This window comes from Telopea speciosissima, chromosome 10 (genome assembly GCF_018873765.1).
Source record: "Telopea speciosissima isolate NSW1024214 ecotype Mountain lineage chromosome 10, Tspe_v1, whole genome shotgun sequence".
In the NCBI taxonomy this organism is placed as follows: domain Eukaryota; kingdom Viridiplantae; phylum Streptophyta; class Magnoliopsida; order Proteales; family Proteaceae; genus Telopea; species Telopea speciosissima.
Window position 1 is genome coordinate 2888016 of NC_057925.1, and position 20120 is coordinate 2908135.

The 20120-nt window shown below is 37.2% G+C and overlaps 1 non-coding gene across 1 annotated transcript; it reads left to right on the forward strand.

The window, feature by feature from the left end:
- Positions 1-8226: 8226 nt before the first annotated feature.
- LOC122644442 lies at positions 8227-8302 on the forward strand. Its single transcript, XR_006330370.1, has one exon. It is a non-coding gene; the product is annotated as a small nucleolar RNA U31b (small nucleolar RNA).
- The last annotated feature ends 11818 nt before the right edge of the window (positions 8303-20120 follow it).

The window sequence follows — 20120 nt, forward strand, 5'->3', positions numbered from 1 at the left end:
CAGTTTTCTCCCCTCGTCTGGTCGAACTTCATTCGCTATGAGAGGACTGCTCTATCCAATTTTCTGTTCCATTGGACCATTGGATCTGTTATTATCACCTTCTCTCCCTCAACCTGTCCTTGAAATCGATTCCTGCGGTTTCAGCCTTGTTTATGAAATCGGAAGAAATGATCCAATCTTCTGACTGCATAGAGACTTTAGTGTTGACTTTCTACCTTGTTCAGACCTAAACCCATGTATCCCGGTTCTGTTCCAATCGCTTAACTGCAATTATTTTGCCCTTCTTGGATTCTGCTTCATACCCTTCACCCATCAGCCCTATTACAACCTGAGTTTCCCTTACGTGTGATTTAATCCCTGGTGTAACATCTTGTTTTTGGGATTGTTTGAAGCGTTCAAATCTGTCCTACATTAGGCTGTATTAGAGAATGGTAGGGAACCACTCTTCTTGGCTTCTAGTTCCACCTGACATGATAATTACTATGATGGAGAGACACAAACATGTGATAAGATAACTGAAAATCGGAGGAGCATCGAAGATAGGTTGTTAGCAATGGAGACTCCAGTTAGTACTCCTACTCATGACTCATATTCCACCAGATGAAGGGATCCATCCAGCTGTATCTTGGCAGCCCAATTTTTTGGTCCATTGCACAATTGGATCATTTTTTATCACCATTTCTCCCTCAACCTGTACCTGAGATAAGTTCCTGCAGTTTCACCATTGTCTCAGTAGGAAGGATTTAATCTGCTGACCGCATAGAGACCTTTGGTGTTGACCATCTACCTTGTTTGAACCTATACCCATATATCCCAGTTCCATTCCAATCCCTAAGGTTCTGTACAGCTACATTCAAAAAAATCAATCCTCGTGTTATTTCGGAACACAATTTTTACTTATTTCAAAAATGCTATTAGATTTTTAAAAACACTAATAGTTTATTTAAAAAGTGCTATTTTTATTAAAACAATGCAAGTATTTTATTTCAAAACACTATTATTTTATTTCAAAAACACATTTTTTTATTTAAAAATGCTAATATTTTAATAAAAAATGCTAATATTGTATTAAAAAGCACTAATATTTTAAAAAATCAACACTATTATTTTATCCAAAAAAAAAAAACAATATATTTAATTAAAAATGCTAATATTTAAAAAATGCAATTATTTAATAAAAACAGTTGCTATTAATAAAAAAAATATATTATTTATTAAAAACAAGAATATTTAATTAAAATGTTGTTTATATTTTATGAAATAAATTAATAATTTGTAAAATAAAATGCACATATTTTATTTAAAAACACCAACATTTGATTAAAAATACACTATTATTTTCTTCAAAAAACAATTATTTTTTTTTGAAAATTAATATTTAATTAAATAAAATGTAATTCTTTTATTTCAAAACACTAATATTTAATGAAATAATGTTTTTTAATAAAACGCTAATATTTGTTTAAAATGCTAATACTTTATTCAAAATACTCTACTAATTTTTTATTAAAAAAATATATTAATTATTAAAAAAAATACGAATAGTTAATTTAAAAAAATGCTAATATTTTTATAAAAAAACCACCAATATTTTATTTAAAACTATAAATTTTCAAAATAAAAACCTTGCCATACAGAGCCCTAAACTGCTATTATTCTGGTTTTCCTTCGTTCTGTTGCATACCATTCAGGCTTCAACCCTATTACAAACTGAGTTCCCCTGTTGTTTGACTTTATCTCTGGTTTAAGATCCTGTTTCTGGGATTACTTGAACCATTCAAATCTGTCCTATACTACTCTTCTGGGCTTGCAAGTGTACCTGATTTGAAGGCTTTTATAATGGAGATGTTCAAACAAATGAGTGATAAGATTATTGAAAATCAGAGAACCATCGAAGATAGCTTGTTAGCTATGGAGACTTGAGTTACTACTCCTACACATGACTCTTATATTCCACCTGATGAAGAGATCCATCCGACTGTCACTCTAGAGCCTGTATCCCAAAGCGGAAGGGTATAGGAAGCAGCCCATATAGGCTTCCAACAAACCAAATGACCTTTAAAGAACATCAAAGAAGTTGTTTTACTACTGATCACCCTACACTCAATCGACTCACGGGTCAATCTCAGAAGGTCAAGCTTGAACTCGAGGAGTATTCTAGTAAGCATGATCCCCAAGTGTTTTACAATTGGAATACATGGAGAATTCTAGTTAGCAGCGTTAGATGACTATTTTAATTTGTATGAATAATCTGTGGCACGGAATATGAAACAATAAGCTAGTTAATGCTGCATGGGAGTGATGGGGAACTCATGACAATGACTTAGAAGAAAGTGATTAGCTTGTTACTTGGGAAGAGATGAAGGACGAATTGCGAGACATGTACTTCAGAGCTCTACTAAAAATTAAATTAAATTCTCTTCGTCAAGGGAATTCATCATTTGGAGAGTACGTGGAGCAATTTGATTCTTTCTCCATACGTACTTGAATTAGAGAAACGGATATACGGGATTTATCAATCCTAACATCAATAGAGGAATTGGTGTTACTGATGCAGTGAATGTCAAAGATTGTTTTTAGAAAGGTCTACGTGTTGAAGAATTGTTGGCATCCAAAAATCGAAGGTTTGGCTACCAATCTGGGGAAAATAAGAAAAAAATTTCTACCCCTCTCATCGATCCAGAGTTCCTACACGACAAGACAAAGGCAAGGCACCCATGACTAGAGGTACAAAGGTGAAATACTACCATTGTTAAGCAATTGGATATTATGCTAAAGCTTGTCCCCATCATAAAGCTAAATAAATGTTGTTGCTAAAGTTGAAAGTGCCCCCGATGAGGGATATCTTGATTTATTTCCATACCCACTCGTTGATGATTACTATGGTGGCAATGATTTTGATGATGGTGATACCAACGATGATGGTAGTTATGGCATTCACATGGTAAGCCGTATCTTGGAGGCAGAAACCAAGGGTTAGGACTGGTGCCGCAACTTTATTTTCTACAGCCATATGTGATCGGGAGATGACACTGCTTTTGAGATAGTTAACAGTGGCAGCTGTGTTGACGTTACCTCGGAAACTTTGGAAGAAGGGAAATCTGAAAGTGTAGAAGTATCCTCAATCCTATAAGGTGTCTTTGCTGAATGGCAACACCTTAGAGGTAAATCAGCGTTGTTTTGTACTGCTGAAGCTTCATAGGTATGACTTATGAGGAAGATGTATGGAGTGATGTAATTCCTATGAGACTCACCGCTGTCTTATTTGGTCTACCTTGGATATATGATAATCATGTTATGGTCGGGGGAAGGAAGAATCAATGTGTGTTCATGTTCAAGGGAGTTCATACTACCTTCCATCCTTTTAATATACCAACTGAGTTGCTCCAAGTAGGGAGGGACTGATAGGAAACTTCCAATTTTGGTTACTATCTAATTTTGGTTCTTTGTTGCTTCCTCTATCAATCTATAAAGCAACCCAAGAGGGCTGAAGATAGACAACAATTTTTACTTCAACCCTTGCTGCTGTTTGCATGCTTACTTGCTCTCCTATGCAGATTCCTTAGTGTGTGTGATCTAAGGAGGAAGGCGTTGGTGTACGATCAAGTCGACTCCTTGCGATGGGAAGCCTAGAAGGCTGATATCTACTTGTTTTCTTCACCCCTACGTTGCTCTAAAGTTGTTAGAAGGTTGTCCTCAACAATCGATCTCCACTGTTGCAAACTCAGACCTCGAATTCTGGGTAGTTTCTAATTCCAGTCTTTACTTACTAATTCCATAACCTCAGTCTCCAGCCTTATTCCACCATCAGTTTTCTCCCTTCGCCTGGTCAAACTTCATTCCCTATGAGAGGACTACTTGATCCAATTTTCTGTTCCATTGAACCATTGGATCTGTTGTTATCACCTTCTCTCCCTCAACCTGTCCCTGAAATCAATTCCTGCAGTTTCAGCCTTGTCTATGAAATCGGAAGAAAGGATTTAATCTGCTGACTGCATAGAGACCTTTAGTGTTGATTTTCTACCTTGTTCAGATCTATACCCATATATCCCAGTTCTGTTCCAATCCCTTAACTGCAATTATTCTGCTTCATACCCTTCACCCATCAGCCCTAATACAACAATTGATTCCTGCAGTTTCAGCCCTGTTTATGAAATCGGAAGAAAGGATTCAATCTGCTGACTGCATAGAGACCTTTAGTGTTGACTTTCTACCTTGTTCAGATCTATACCTACCTTGTTCAGATCTATACCCATATATCCCAGTTCTGTTCCAATCCCTTAACTGCAATTATTCTGCTTCATACCCTTCACTCATCCGCCCTATTACAACAATCGATTCCTGCAGTTTCAGCCTTGTTTATGAAATTGGAAGAAAGGATTCAATCTGCTGACCGCATAGCGATCTTTAGTGTTGACTTTCTACCTTGTTCAGATCTATACCCATATATCCCAGTTCTGTTCCAATCCCTTAACTGCAATTATTCTGCTTCATACCCTTCACCCATCAGCCCTATTACAACCTAAGTTTCCCTAACGTGTGAGTTAACCCCTGGTCTAAGATCTTGTTTTTTTTTATTGTTTGAAGCTTTCAAATCTGACCTACATTAAGTGGTATTAGAGAATGACAGGGAACACCACTCTTCTTGGCTTCTAGGTCCACCTTACCTGATGGTTACTATGATGGAGATAAACAAACAACTATGTGATAAGACTCCTGAAAATCAGTGGAGCATCGAAGATAGGTAGTTAGCAACGGAGACTAGAGTTACTACTCCTACTCATGACTCATATTCCACCAGATGAGGAGATCCATTCAGCTCTCACTCTGCAGCCCAATTTTTTGGTCGATTGCACGATCAGTTTTTACCACCATTTCTCCCTCAACGTGTCCTTGAGATTGACTACTGCAGTTTCACCATTGTTTCGGTAGGAAGGATTCAATTTGTTGACTCCATAGAGACCTTTGGTGTTGACCTTCTACCTTGTTCAAAACTATACCCATATATCCCATTTCTGATCCAATCCTCAAGACTCTGTTTGGCAACATTCTAAAAAATCAATTCTGATGTTTTTTTGGAACACAATTTTTATTTATTTAAAAAATGCTATTATGTTTTTAAAAAACACTAATAGTTTATTTTAAAAATTGCTATCTTTATTTTTTTTAAATGCAAATAATTTATTAAAAACACTAATATTTTATTTCAAAAATAGAGTTTTTTTATTTAAAAACTGCTAATATTTTATTAAAAATCATTACTATCTTATTAAAAAACAGTACTATTTTATTAAAAAACAATAAATTTATATTTAATTAATTAAAATGCTAATATTTATGATTAAAAAAGTACAATGTTAATAAAAATGGTATTTTTTATTAAAAACAACAAAATTTTAAATAAAATGCAAGTGGTTTATAAATAAATGTTGATATTTTATTTAAAATTAATAATATCTGGTCAAACAAAATGCAATATTTTATTTTTAAACAAAAACTAAAACATTAAAAATACAGTATTATTTTTCAAAAAAGTAATATTTAATTAAATAAAGTGCAAATGTATTCTTTAAAAAACAGTAACCTTTGATGAAATAATGTTATTTTAGTAACACTAATATTTTATTAAAAAATATGAACATTTTATTAAAAATACACTATTAATTTATTAAAATGATTTATTTTAATCAAAAAAATACTAATATTTAATTAAAAATACACTATTATAACAGAAATGAAACAACAAATATTGTTGGCATCTGCTTCATGTCCTTGCAAAAAAATTCCCTATTGTTTTTTTGTTTTTGGCTTTTCATTTTATTGAGTCCGACCATTAGAAACCAGAACTGAAGGGTGAGGGGCATAGTTGTCAAGGTATCGACTAAGCCGGCACTGTGACAACAAGGATCACCTTGGTCGCCTAGACAGGCACCTTGTTGGTGTCATATACAATGTGTTTCAAGCAATTTGGAACAGATTCATTTATGAGCCATACCCTAAAAATTTGGAAAAAGGGCCACTAAAATTGTTCATTTTTTTGCTAGACTCCTGAGGTCAAGACTGACCGAGTGATATCACATCAATTGTCACTCTTCCTAGACTACAAAAAATATTAACCATCTTGTTCTCCACAGTTGAACGTTTTGCTTCCTATCTAGAATTTCTCTGTTCCTCTTATTGTTTGTTATTTTTTTTATTACAAACACTCAAACTGAGATATAATGAGAAGATTGAAATATAAGACCACTGAACAGAGACATATATCCTATTGCTTAAAGACCATGTTCTAAATAAAGACGAATCCGTAATTTCATAAATATAATATGACTAGGTCACACTATCACCAATATGCAAATTCAACTATAAATTTAACCAGAAAAAAAATTCAACTATAAAATGAAGACAAAAGATAAAACACTCCCAGAAACAATAGAAATTACCAGCTTAGAAACCTTCTTCCAGAAATTGGGTGTAGGCTTTGCAGCAAAGAAAGCTATCCGCAATGCAGCTTCTTGTTCTTTCGTCCAGCCTTCAGGACTGCAACCTTCATCCCGTTGCTTTCTTTTCCTGTCAACCCGTATCCCCTCGTGATCGCTCCTTTTCTTCCCTCCCATTCCCTTTGCCGTCATTGCTGGAGAAACTGTAGAAATTTCTCTCTCAATGCCTTCCCTGTACTTCGCTAATTCATTGGACGAATTAACGCCCTTATTAACTTTTCCTGCCGCCTTCGTGAAAACCTTTGAACTCCAACATTTCTTGACCGGTTTTTCCCCGAATTTGCTTTCTGGGTTACCTCAGAAGAAATCTCTTTATCTAAAAAATCACTTCCATTACGGCAAAACAATAGTTCTGCCTGATTATTCCTGGCCTTGTTGCCGACAAATGCCGGAGTATTTTCTTTATTAGAGAAACTCGGTGATCGTCTTAGACATGGGAAGATCTCGGACACAGAGATACGGCTTGTAGATTTTCTTGAACCATTGAGCGGTTTCGCAGAAGTTTCTGGCAGATCACTAGATCTAATCGACCTCATCGGAATATTTTCGGAATAACATTCATGGATTTTCTCCAGGAAAACAGTAGCGGTCCGACTAAGAATGGAATCAGAATGGATTTTCATAGCACCAGCAGTAGAAAGAGAGCATACCTGGTTCTTCCTCACTTTCGGGTATACAATTGCCTCATTTCCGGACTGATTCTCTTGAGGAAGAAGTCTCGAAGATCTTCTCAAAGTTGTCCTCGGAAGGATGTTTTCTATAGAGCTGAGAGGAGAACGAGAATGGGCTTCGTTGGCAGAGAGGATCCGCGAAGAACACGCTCGGTTCTTCCATACTTCAGGTTCCATACCGGAGGCATCTTCCCGAGGAAGAAATCTAAGGGATCTTTTGAGAGTCGTAATTTCATTGCAACTATTGGAGTTCCTTCGGGGAATTGAGAATAACACCGTTGTTTCGTAGACTGATTTGCAGTTGTAACCTTGTGCATCGGAGAGAAAGCGTGTGATCAGAAAGCGAAACAAACAGGGTGAGAAGAGAAAATAGAAGTTGATTTGAAAGAGAAAACGAAAATACGGTCGTGAGAAGATATTTATGTAGAGGTGGCGTCTGAGATAACCGGGTGAGAGAGCGGGAGAAAGAAAATAGAAGTTGATTTGAAAGCGAACGGAAAAACGGTCAGATAGAGGAGGCGGCGTCAGAGATACGCACAATCCGGTGTCAGAGATACGCAAGGCTGTAAATAGAGAGCCGTTTTTTTGTTTTTTATAAGAGTTAGTTGCGTAATCAACACGCAATTTAAAAAGTTTTGCTTTTTATTCATTTTTCTTTTGGTAGAAAAAAGTTTGCTTTTTATTCACTACAAAGCCTAGCATAAGAACCATTGAAAATACCTACAATCACCATGTGCCCCAATAATACACGTTAAAAAATGGTAACAACGTAAAAAATATTAGGGTAATTTATATATATCACCACTAAGGTTTGACGAAAATATGATTTTACATCTTTCCCTTCAGTTTTGAAAAATTCTATGTATCCTGAGGTTTACAAATGGTAATAAATAAACCCATTCCGTCAATTTATGCCTAACAGCATTAAAATCAAAGGATAAAGTGACAATAATGTCCCTTCAAGAAAGAAAAAATTTGCAACTCATCTTCTCCAAATCGATTGGGGAAGATGAGTCGCAGGTATCCTTATAGGGAACACCATGGAAATCAATTCGGAAGAACATAATGAGGTTATTTATCGCCCTAGTCTTACACGCATCGATGGTGATTGACACTCTTATTCACATCTGATTCTTCATCAGATGATAACCTGCAAAACCAAGGGATTGTCGCTCAATTGAATGGCAACGATTCTGCCAGTCTTGAGGATTCAATCGATGAACTCGCCGGCAATGAAACCTGACGCGATGACAAAATCAAATGTACCATCTAGGATCAAGTTCTGTCGCTCAGCGTCAGATCAGAGACGAGATCCATGTCGTGGGCTTTCAAGAACTGGGCACCGTGAGTTGTAACCTAGTCGCCATCGCCGTGTCGGATCACAAAGAGGGCTTTGTTGCCCAATTTGAAGTGACCCTCGCTGGTTAAGTCATGAACGAACACAGGCAACAATGATTCACAATGGATGCGAGCCTCAGAGGTTATAGAACTGTAAGTTAAGGAAGAATCCCTAATGACCATTGATCCAAGCCAGGGAGAAGTGATAATGGCCAAAGCTTGAAGCACCGATCGAGCGATAACCTTAAGAACCCTTGAATCGGGTAGCTTAATTATGAGCTGATCGTGAGGAGTTACAGTGATCCTACCTATGTGTAGGTGCTTGATCCTACACTAGGTCATGGTGGGTTGAAATCTTGGAACCAACCCTATTTCTTCTTCTTCAAAATTTCTACTTTGAAGTGTCGAGAATTCGATCTGAATTCTTCAGAATGCAGGTGAGGAAGGGAAGAAGAGAGTGTCGCAGGTTTTGCTGGTAAATGGGCTTTTTGGTTTTACAGACAACGATGATGATATCAGTGAAAGAAAGAAACTAGGGGACAGAGATGATTCAGGCGAGAGGAGAGGGAAGAGAAGTTAGCGAGTGCAAAACCTGGAAGCGGTGTGGTATCCACCCACGAGGGCCACTCGAGTGCTACGACGTCAGTGGCGTCTAATTTCTTGGTGGCCAACAAGTCGAGGACTGCGGTTGTGTTGCTGGTATCGGGTACCAAGTTTGCTAGGGTTGCTTCCCTTGTGGCAAAGCTTAAACTATCTCGCCTTCCTAAGGGCACTTTGTAATCTGGACCCCTGGACTGCAAATTTTTAGGAAAAGTGTTAGGGTTTCACACTAGCTCTTAAGGATGAGTTAAGAGAAGATAAGATTTACTAGAAAAATGGAATCACGGCGGGCAGCAAGAGCGACGAGGTCAGCACAGGAGACGATAGCGTCACAGTGCTCCTGGACTAGGGCTTGGAGGTCGTTGATGATTCAAACGCCTTCGCTCTCAGGGTTAAGTTGGGTGGTTGTTCCTGCTCGCTTGGGCCGCTTGCTAAACCATCCAGCAACACTGAAGCATCGCATCTCTGCAATTGCAATGTTTCACCCACATCATTCATCACATCACCCATTAATTTACCTACTAACTACTTTATAGATTTGAAATTAAAGTGGAGAAGAAGAAGAAGATTGGGGTGAGAGTGATTATAACTGACCAAAACAAAGAATCATGGAAGTGAAGGCGGAGAAGGCCTGCAGCTTGGCCAATATCAAGGAAGTGAAGGCAAAGAAGATTGCAGTGTTTTTTTTTTTTTTTTTGTTTGAAGGGGCATTTTTGTCACTTTACCCTTTTATTTTAACACTGTTAGATTGTTAGTCATAAACTGACAGAATGGGTTTCTTTATTACCGTTTGTAAACCTTAGGGGGTACAAAGAACTTTTCAAAATTAGGGGGTAAAATCATACTTTCGTCAAAACCTCAGGGGTGGTATGTATAAATTACCCAAAAGATTAAGAGGCACGATTCAATAAAATAAAATTTCTTTTTGATAGGTACCACCTATTCTAAGGGGGAGGGGGGGAGGGTGGGAAGATGAGAACTAGGGGGCTCATGGTTTTAAGTATCGGTATCATATTTGCTAGTCATCGATATCGATAACACGGTATAGACAAGGGGTAAAATGGTCAGAAAACTCATTTTTTAAGGAAATTTAGGGGTAATTTTATCCGATACAACCGATCCAGGTCGATACCGTATCGGTATCATATCGGTTTTGTGTGTTGCCAATACCCGTTCCAATACGGTGCACTAAAACCATGAGGAGGCTTGAACCCAAGACCTTCTGGCAGGGTGGGATTTTAAACTCCACGCTTCTACCAACTATGTTCGACAGTCATTCTTAGAATCGATAAACTAAAGAGCGAATTACATGCACTCCCTCATGTTTAAACCAATTATAGAACACCCAACAATTGTTTGATCATTTACATGGACCTCTCCTGGACTATTGTGGGACGTACAAGTTGTTTGATCATTTACATGGGCCTCTCCTGGACTATTGTGGGACGTACAAGTTGTTTGATCATTTACATGGACCTCTCCTGGAGTATTGTGGGACGTACAAGTTGTTTGATCATTTACATACAAGTTGTTTGATCATTTACATGGACCTCTCCTGGACTATTGTGGGACGTACAAGTTGTTTGATCATTTAAATGGACCTCTCCTGAACTATTGTGGGATTTACAAGTAAGTGTTGGGTAACCTAGAGGGGGGTGAATAGGTTACCACTAGTGGATTTTGCCTCTTTTTCGATTGGTTGCACACTTATATTAAATATAAAAAGCAGAAGTAAATGAGGCACAAGATTTATAGTGGTTCGGCTAACTTAGCCTACATCCACTCCTCTCAACCTTGAGAGAATTCCACTAGTATTTCCCTTTCAATACAATAGGTGGGGAAATGACACCTTTACAACTCTTTTTAACAGGATAAGAGGATCCTTACAATCTTAGTTCCAGGACAAGAGTATCCTTTCAATCTCTTAAGGATGAGAAGGTCCTTGTACTAATCTAAGTACAGTCTAGATTAATACAACAATGCTTTATCAAATCAAAAGCATAAACAAGTAAATACAATAGAAGTTTGGTATAAATACCTATCAAAGAGTAGTGACACTTTTACCCTTTGAGTGATGGTGCTCAATGATATGAATGAGAGTGATGCACCTTGAGTCTCCTAGATGACTCTCCTTGATGGCATGAGTTGGAGAGAGTGGAGAGTTAAGAGCTTGGTAATATCTCTTTGAAGAGCTTAAATTGAATAATTTAGCTCAATGACAAATTCTCACTTTTGTACTTTCTCAAATGTACTATGCACTTTTTCTATCAAAAGATGTATTTTGTTCCTTGTTTGGATGTGTTTTATAAAGCCAAAAGTTGGAGTTTGTTTGTTCTCCAACGGATATAAAACTGTCATATTTTTAGACTGTCGGTCGACCTATAAAAGTTGTCGGTCGACCATCAAAAAACTAGCCGTTAGGCCCAAGTTTGGGGCTGTAGGTCGATTGTCGGTCGACCTATCTTTTGATTGTCTGTCAAGGGGATTTTTGGTCCAGCTTGCTTGGGGACTTCATAGGTTTTTGTCTAACACTTTAATGGCCATGTTTCTTGAGTCTAGGGCATGGGAATGAGTTCCTCCTAGGGTCTCTTACATGTGAATGCAATGTGTGTGTAATGTGATATGTACATGTAATGAAATGTGTTCTAATGCACTTGAATCTTCTTGGAGAGTCTTTGTCTTGGCTTCCTTTAGAAGATGTTCCTCAATCTTCAAATTTCTTCTTTTCCTTAACTCTTCTGTTGTGAGCTCCGTTGATCAAGTATTTCCTGGATGCTTGATGCTCCCAACGTCTGACTATGAAGTTTGCTTAAAGATTGGAATATTAGTATTAATCTTAATGTTTGTTATCATCAAAATTAGTTTATGGAGGAATGTGTTTTCCAACAGTAAGCCTTGTCCGTTAAGTTGAAACAGTTAACCACCAACATGAGCATGGTCCTAATTTCTATCCACATGCCTCATGCTCATCAATATTTGAGGCCTTCAAGAAAATAAGTAGAGCCAATTGGCATTGACGAGGACAAATCATTACGAACCCTCTAAATGTACCAAGCAATGAAAAAGAGCAATGAAAAAGCACAAACAAATGGTTTCTCTTTTATTTTTCTTGCCATGAATACCCTGTGAGCTCCAACTTTGAATCCATCTTTGTAAACTTGCATCTTCATAGGGAGAAAATTATCACCTCCAGTTTGCTGACCGGCCCAGTTCCCCAGTTCCTCTAATAGGGGGATGGTGGACCCCACCCGGGCAGGGTGTTTGGGCATGGGTAGAGAGGTCATTTCAGCCCCCCTTTGTTAGAGAAACTGGGGAACTGGGCCGTCAGCAAACTGGAGGTGATAAAGATCCCTTCATAGGGCGGGGTGGTATATGCGAGGGAGCCGCCTTATGTTATTGGGGAAATTACTATCACTCTCTTACACAGTTACACATAGCCTATATTTACTAAAACTTCCCTATTTGAAACTTCTTTTCTGATACTCTCCTGCTTTTGAACTTTTACATCTCCTTCTCCCCACGTGTTTTTAAATACCTAGATTGTCCTTTCTTTTCACCTAGTAACTTGCTAATCTATTTATCATTTTCTTTTGGGTGATTGTTACAAGGTGGGGGTATATCTTCTTTTCCTCAGTGACTTGAAGTTCTTCTTGTAGAGAAGTTCTTTAACCCATGTTTGATTCATGAGTCCGCGAAGTAGATTGAAAAAAACATATTTTGCTTGGATTGTTCCATAACGATGGCATGTTTGCCTGATCATCTATTACATGGACTAACCCATGTACTGCCATGTGGAAAATAGTGAAGTGTTATACTTCACTGGGCATAGTGACAGGGAAGTAAACCCTAAATAAAATAACAATTGACCCATTTTATTTGTAGCGGTTGAAACCTAGATCTATGCTTTTTTATTATGTCCTCTCACGATAAGATTTGGACATTAGAGATAATTCCCAAGAATATTGTGCGGCGCCTAACCCATTAAGCAAACCAAATATTGGTGACCCTCAATATTGAATTTCGTAGATACATGTATATCGTCTTACTTGTTGGAAGTTTGTTCATCAAACCTAATTATTTTAAATTACATTATTTAATTTTGTTAATTAATAAGCGTGATTTAATTATGGGTCGTAGGAGTCCTTAGGTTTAAACAAAAAACTATCAATGATTAGGGATGAGACTGGATACCCCATTCATATAGTTGTCGTACTGTATGTACCTAGTAATGAAGATTTCAGGGCACAAGTGTGAGTGCACATATTGTGTGTACATTGAATTTGATCATACGATAATTCTTATCCATAGTGGACCATCTAACTTGAGGGGCCTTATCGATGTGGTTACACATTGTGAACGTTGTCGCACCAACGATTAATGTTTCCCTGACTATATATTGGTGTATTAGATTCATAGTGTTTGACTGTATTCAAAAGAGACACCCAGCATGGAATCCACAACCATAGTTGGGAGAACATTGAAGAGAAAAAAATGTCTATAATTAATTGCACACAAATTCGAATCCGGTGGCATTTTAGAAAAATTGTTTGTAAAGTTTTTGAAAATTAATATTAGAAGGTAGAGAGAAACTGCTTGGTTACATGGCCCTTGCGCCAGTGTGGAGCCAATTGGAGCACGCACCCAAGCATCCAACATCGGGGGCGGGGTGGTCATTTCACCAACCTTGTGTCTTGGAGTAGGAGCATGGGACCAAACATGATTCTGTTTTCTTATTGGTTAATATTTATTTGCACAAACTTTTTTTTTAAATGTTTTAAAGGGCGAATCAGAATCACAAAATTTTTGTAATTGTATTTTTGATAGATTAGGGTTTTGATAGTAAATAAATACAAGATAAATAGTCTATTATGTGATATTATACAATAGGTGAATTGATATGTAATTATCTATTAAAACTGGGAGATTTTGGTTACACATACTTAGTTGTGTATTAATAAATACCACATTCAAAATGTGGCATTGAGTTGATACATGACATGTTAGGTTTTAACAAAAGGAAAAATTACTGGCATTTCTTGAGGTTTGTACTAAATACAGGGCAAACTCTTATATTTTTAAATTATACAGTTACATCCCTTGAATTTAGATTAGTTATTACAGTCAGTCCCACTCCGTTAGAGCATTTCTGTTAGTTGCTAATGTATTGGTCATTGATGCTTTAATGGGGTGTGAGTTTACCACTTTGTCCATAAAGGCATCCCTAACTTCACAAGCCCTTTCCCTACTACTCGAATCAATTGCAGGTTTAGGGCTCTATCGACCACCATTCCTTGAACCAACGAAACCAACTACTGTTGGCAAACTATTCCTTGAACCAACGACACCAACCACTGTTGGCGAACCAGCCGTCAACGAAAAAATAGAAGTTGTGTTTCACGGAAGTCGCCGAAGGGACCACCGCAGAGTGCACCGCCGTATGTTGCTGCTGAAACAAACACCCTCTCCGATTTGGGATTGCAGTTCCTTGTGGATGAAAATTTTGATGAAACTGAATTCAAAAAGCTTCTTGGAAATGGTAATGGTGAATCTTCAAAAATTTGTTTGAATAATAGAGAATCGATCTCCCAGGCTTGATTCATGCTTACAGATTGACAAAATGGGAGAAGATTTCGCACGAAGGTCAAAGAAGATAGAAAATTCCTCACGATTTTGGTTTTCCAAAGAAGTAAAATCCCCTGTTTAAACCAAAACATTCCCCTCTTTTCTTTCTCTCCCCTGAAAGAGAAAAAACCGAAGGAAGAGAGGTCGGTGGCTAGGGTTCGGTCATTGAAATATGGTTAGGCTAAGGGTTTGAAAGTAAAATTGAACACTGAGATTAGGATTTTCCGAAAGAAGAATGTAATGAAGAGTAGCCAAAAGAGGAAGATGGAAGAAGGAGATGGGGTTTTCAGTGAGTGGGTTGCTGGGTAGGAGATGGGTAGAAGAGATGGAGATCGTTTTTTTTTGCTTACCTGCGATCCTAGGAAAATTGAAGAAGATGAACATGACGGCCATGGATGCTGATTCTCCCAACCTCGTGGAGTTAATCAATGACAGAAGTTTGATCTGAGATCGGAAAGATGGAATAGGCAGAGATTATGGATTGTGAAATCGATCGGATCAGAAAGCCTGAGCGAGGGGAATTTTTTTTTTTTTTTTTTCTGAGCGAAGGGGTTTTGCAGTCTCTGTTTGATCTGTAATTTTTTTTTTGGTACTCTTATTCTTCCAATAGTCTCTTCTTCTTCCTCTGTTTCCTTCTCTTCTTCTTCTTTGTTTCTTCAAAATTTCAACTTTTTGTTTCTTATTTGTGTGCTATTCATTAATAAATGTCATTTTCTGTCATTCTGCGTGTAGAAAAGAAAACTAGAGATTCTAGAAATGGGTGACCAAATCAAGAAGAAACTCTGGTTCTTCAATAAGAAAAAAAAAAAAGAAAAACACAATATTGACTACACAGTAGTGAGAAGAAGATTTGTCAATAATGGCGTTAAGAGTTGCAGAGAAAGAGAGCTTTTTCGAATCTTTTGGTACTCGGCATCTTTGTAAGAGATGGTGGAGAGGGATGAGAGAGGAAAGGGTGAGGGAGCCAGGAGTAATGGGGGAAAATCGTGAGTGATTTATTTCTGTAACGATGGAAGGGGGAGTGTGAAGTTAGGGATGCCTAGCAAAAAATGATGAAGCAGACATCTTGAAAGGATATATTAGTCATTTGAGGTCAAACTTAACTAACACTGTAACACTTAATTCACGGAGTGGAAACTCAGGAGGTGCAATTGTATAATTTAAAAATATAAAAAGTCGCTTTGTATTTAATACAAACCTAAGGGGTGACAGTATAATTTTCCATTAACAAAAAACAAAAAAGATATGCTAGGTGGAATCCAATGAGAACCTAGGATATACCCCCTCTCAATTTAGTTTCACCCATTATTGTAGCATAATTTTTGAGTTAGCTATTGGATTGCAATCTTAAGGTATGATCTCATATCTAATCTCTAAGAAGATGAGGAGAAGGTTCAAATTTTGAATTCAAACTCTCCTAAAATCATGCCATAATGCGGTTGTATGATATTAGACATGATTGTAGGATGAAAGTTTTTTTTTTTTTTTTTTTTTTTTTTTTTTTTTTTGTTTTTGGGTAAGAAGGATGTGGGATTTTACAGCATTTTCCTAATTAACTTGTCTTAAAAAGCACAAAATGGTCTAAATAACTGTTTTTTAATAAATTAAACAAAAATAAAACAAAAGTTTGTTGGTCCACAATGCAACTAAGGTTTCATGAGCGGCAACATAACGGACCATGTATTTGGAACTAGGGGCGTTGTTCTTCGTGCCGTAGCGTAGGTTGCACCCAGACACATGGGGGTGGGCGCAATGACCACCTTGCCCCCTGAATGGTAGGCCCATGTGTCTAGGCGCAGCCTATGCTGCGGCACGGACATTCTCCATTATTACTCTCACTCCTAGTTTAGGAGATTTGAAATACCCTAAAATTTGTAACCTTGTGTACCAAAATACCTTAAAAAATAAAGTTACTCACTATCGTGGTTTCAAATAATCTTTTCGGATCAAAATCTAACTATTCCTGTAAAAATAAATTTGTCAAAATTATCAATTTTATTTTAATCAAAAGTGATTGCAAAACCATCTCAAACGATCTAATATGACCGAAATGTATTGATATCACCCAAAACAATAGAGAGACCGATACCTATATTTAAAACCATGCTTCTTGTGATGGTGATAACTAGCGATTCCTTATAAAAAGCGATTGTTATTAATGATTTCTCTTTAAACAGATTATAAACAAAATAGAAAATGATACCAAAAAGACCTTAAAGAAAAAGGCATGTGTATTTTGAGGAGTGGAAATGCCATCTTGTGTGATAAGGTAATTTATCCTTAGAAGTTTTGTTTTATTTTAAGTCTAGACTTTAGAAACAACACGGATTTTGCAGTAGAATGGTGGACCGTGGACATATCAGCTACCAAACCTTGTAACAAAATTGTTTAAGTGACACGTGCTGTCGATCTTTCAACGGTTACATTGGAATCCAACTGGTCCCCGCACTCCATTTTCGACTTAAATACCCTGGATATATCCACGTGTTAATTCAGAATTAGTTCTGCTGGCACCCAAGCCCGTGCACCAAAAATAAGCTAGGCACGTGCTTGCCAAATACACAACATACGATTGCGCGTTCGTACAGTGCCGCGGTGGGATTATTCACCTGTGTTCGTGTGATTTACGCTATTTTGTTATAAATAGATTCCAAACGGATGGCCTAAAAGGGGCTTTACAGGTGCTTCTTCCTGAATTGAATGGTCAACATTCTTTTGTCACTCTGAAAAGTACAGCACGAGTACTCTGACAATTTGCCGTTCGTCCCGTTCTCTCATAAACTTTTCGAAAAATCTTTATCGAAATTTTTTTCCCCTCTGTATACATATGAATGCTTATTTCCAGTCGATGAGATTGCCCTTGTCCTTCCAGTCGAGACGGATCTTTTTTTTTGGTAAAGGTAGAGAGAGGGATCTCAACTGATGATCATTTGACATTTCTGACTATTGGAGAACCCTTTCTCGAAAAACCTGTGTAAAAAACTAGAAATATTACTCCCATTTTTTAATGGCCAAAGATTTCATATACGGCTATGCAAGCATGTACAGTCGTGTCCCCTCTCACAAAGAGTTGGAAAAGTCATAAACCCCCCACCCATATTTTATGCTTCAAAACTCCCACCCTCTCACATGCACGATTTACACAGCAGTGTATGAAAACTGTCCCCTCTTTTAATATACCATTTGACTTTTAAATATTATTATAGTGGAACAAATGTGTGTTCTACTATGTGTTTTTGGCATGCATCCTTCCACGGCCTTTAATTTTTCAATTTAATTTTGTCACTTGACCAAAATTTAATTGGGATGAAACTCAACATGTGACTAGAGATTCTTAGATTCATCTATCCACAAAATTACAATCCTGTCTAACCTACAATGTGGCAAAACCAAGGCCTTGCGGAGAAGCTTTCTAGAATAGCTTGCCTAAAAATACTGCTTCTATTTTTAAAATATACCATTTATTTGGTGCCAAGGTAGACCTACCATAATCCGGATGGGAGGGGAGAAGAGAAGAAGAGAAAGTAGGTGGCAGACCTCTGCCCGATGGGGGTTAGGAGTGATCACTCGACCTCCTGTACTTACACCAAACCCATTTGACCTTTATGTGCCTATACATTAATTGGATAACTTCGTGTTAATAAAGTCTAACAAATCTAGGTTTTACTATTTTATTTTTGGAATGTATCTTTTCCATAGACTTAATTTTTTAAATTGGCATGACCAAATCCATCTGCACTAAACTTGACATGTGATTAGGGGACCCTTTGATCCACAAAAGATTACACCACCATTCAACCTACCACGTAACAGAACTAAAGCCCATTAGAGAATCTTCTCTAGAACAAATTGTTTTCCTATTTTTGTAATATACCAACTGACCTTTATATTTTATTAAAAAAAAAAAACCTTTATATGCTAGTATATCTAACTTAGTTTGACAACCAAGTACTTTTAAAATGAAACAAATCTAGGTTATACTATGAAAAATAGTTAAAAACCATACAAAAGGCAAAGGGTTAGTTAAATTTTATATCAAGATTAATTCTATGGTTTGGTTTTTTTTTTACAAAAAAAGGTCAACAGCACTTTGCTCAAGTGGCTTGCAACATCACTCCGTAAAGAACATGTCTCAAGCCTGTGCTTTAGCAACAAATCACTCCTTACACTAGTGCAAAGTGATGGCTATTGATTTCAAGAATGTACTTTCTCTCACATTTATAGGGAAGCCAATGTCGTGGCTCATACCCTATCACGGAAGGCCCTGTCTACAGCAGGTACGATAGCCTAGCCAAAATCCATTCCGTGGCTTCATGAACTTTGTACTCACGATGCCATGTGTTTCCCCTGCTCAGTTTATCAATGAATTTGCTTTAACCACAACAAAAAAAAAAATAAAAATAAAAATGATAGCTATTGATGTGCTCTGAAAGTGGAGGGAGTGTACCCCTATGTCCGGATCCATGGGGTAATGATTGTCATGTTGATGCAGTTGCATGCATTTTCATTAGCCCCTGTACACACACGAGGGTCAGGCTACCCCAGAAAGACCACTTGACCAAAAAAGAAAAATTGACAAAAAGTATGGACTTTCTTGCGCTTGGACTTTTAAACAAAATCGATGGATGCCCTAGGACTTTTACCAAAAACATAAAAATGGATGGCCAAGGAATAAGGTTCTAAGCATTTATTCAACCCAAAAAAAAAAAAAAAAAAGTGCAACGTGTTTGTTATACAATTTACACACATGACTATGCCACTCCGACAGCCCAGCCCAACCCGCGCCGCCCGAAAACGTTGACCACACATTGGATGATTACATGCAACTGAAATGGTTAAATCGATATTACAAGGAATAAACAGGGGTAGCAAAGTAATTGCAAAAATAAAGTAAACTATAGTTCTATATGAGCGCACATCTCCTTGGTGTAACAGTTTCTCTCTAAGTTCTCTGCCATTCTCTCCAAGTTACTTTGCAAATTTCGAGTCTTTGTCTGCTTATAGGTTGGTTCCTTTTGGCTTCCCTCTCTCATTTCTCTTCTCTGCAAGCCATTCTTCGTTTCTTGTTTTTTGTTTTTTTTGGAATATATATCTTATTTTTCTGGTAAAATTTCAACTTCTGTCCAAATCTTTCATTGTCTTTAGATCCTTTTTGATGTAGTTGATAATCAAAATTAAAGCTTGTTAATAATCTGTCACGATATAGCTGTTCGATTAATAATATTCTATCAGGCTTTGATTTAGCCCGAAGTTTAGTTTGAATTTCTAAAGATGTATCTGTTAATTTCATTCTCTTGAATAATTAATTGTACTTAGATGGCGCCGAAAAAGAAGGGGAAAAAAAATTGGAAAGCAGTATTTTCTCTGAATTATTTGTTCTTTAAATGTCGTG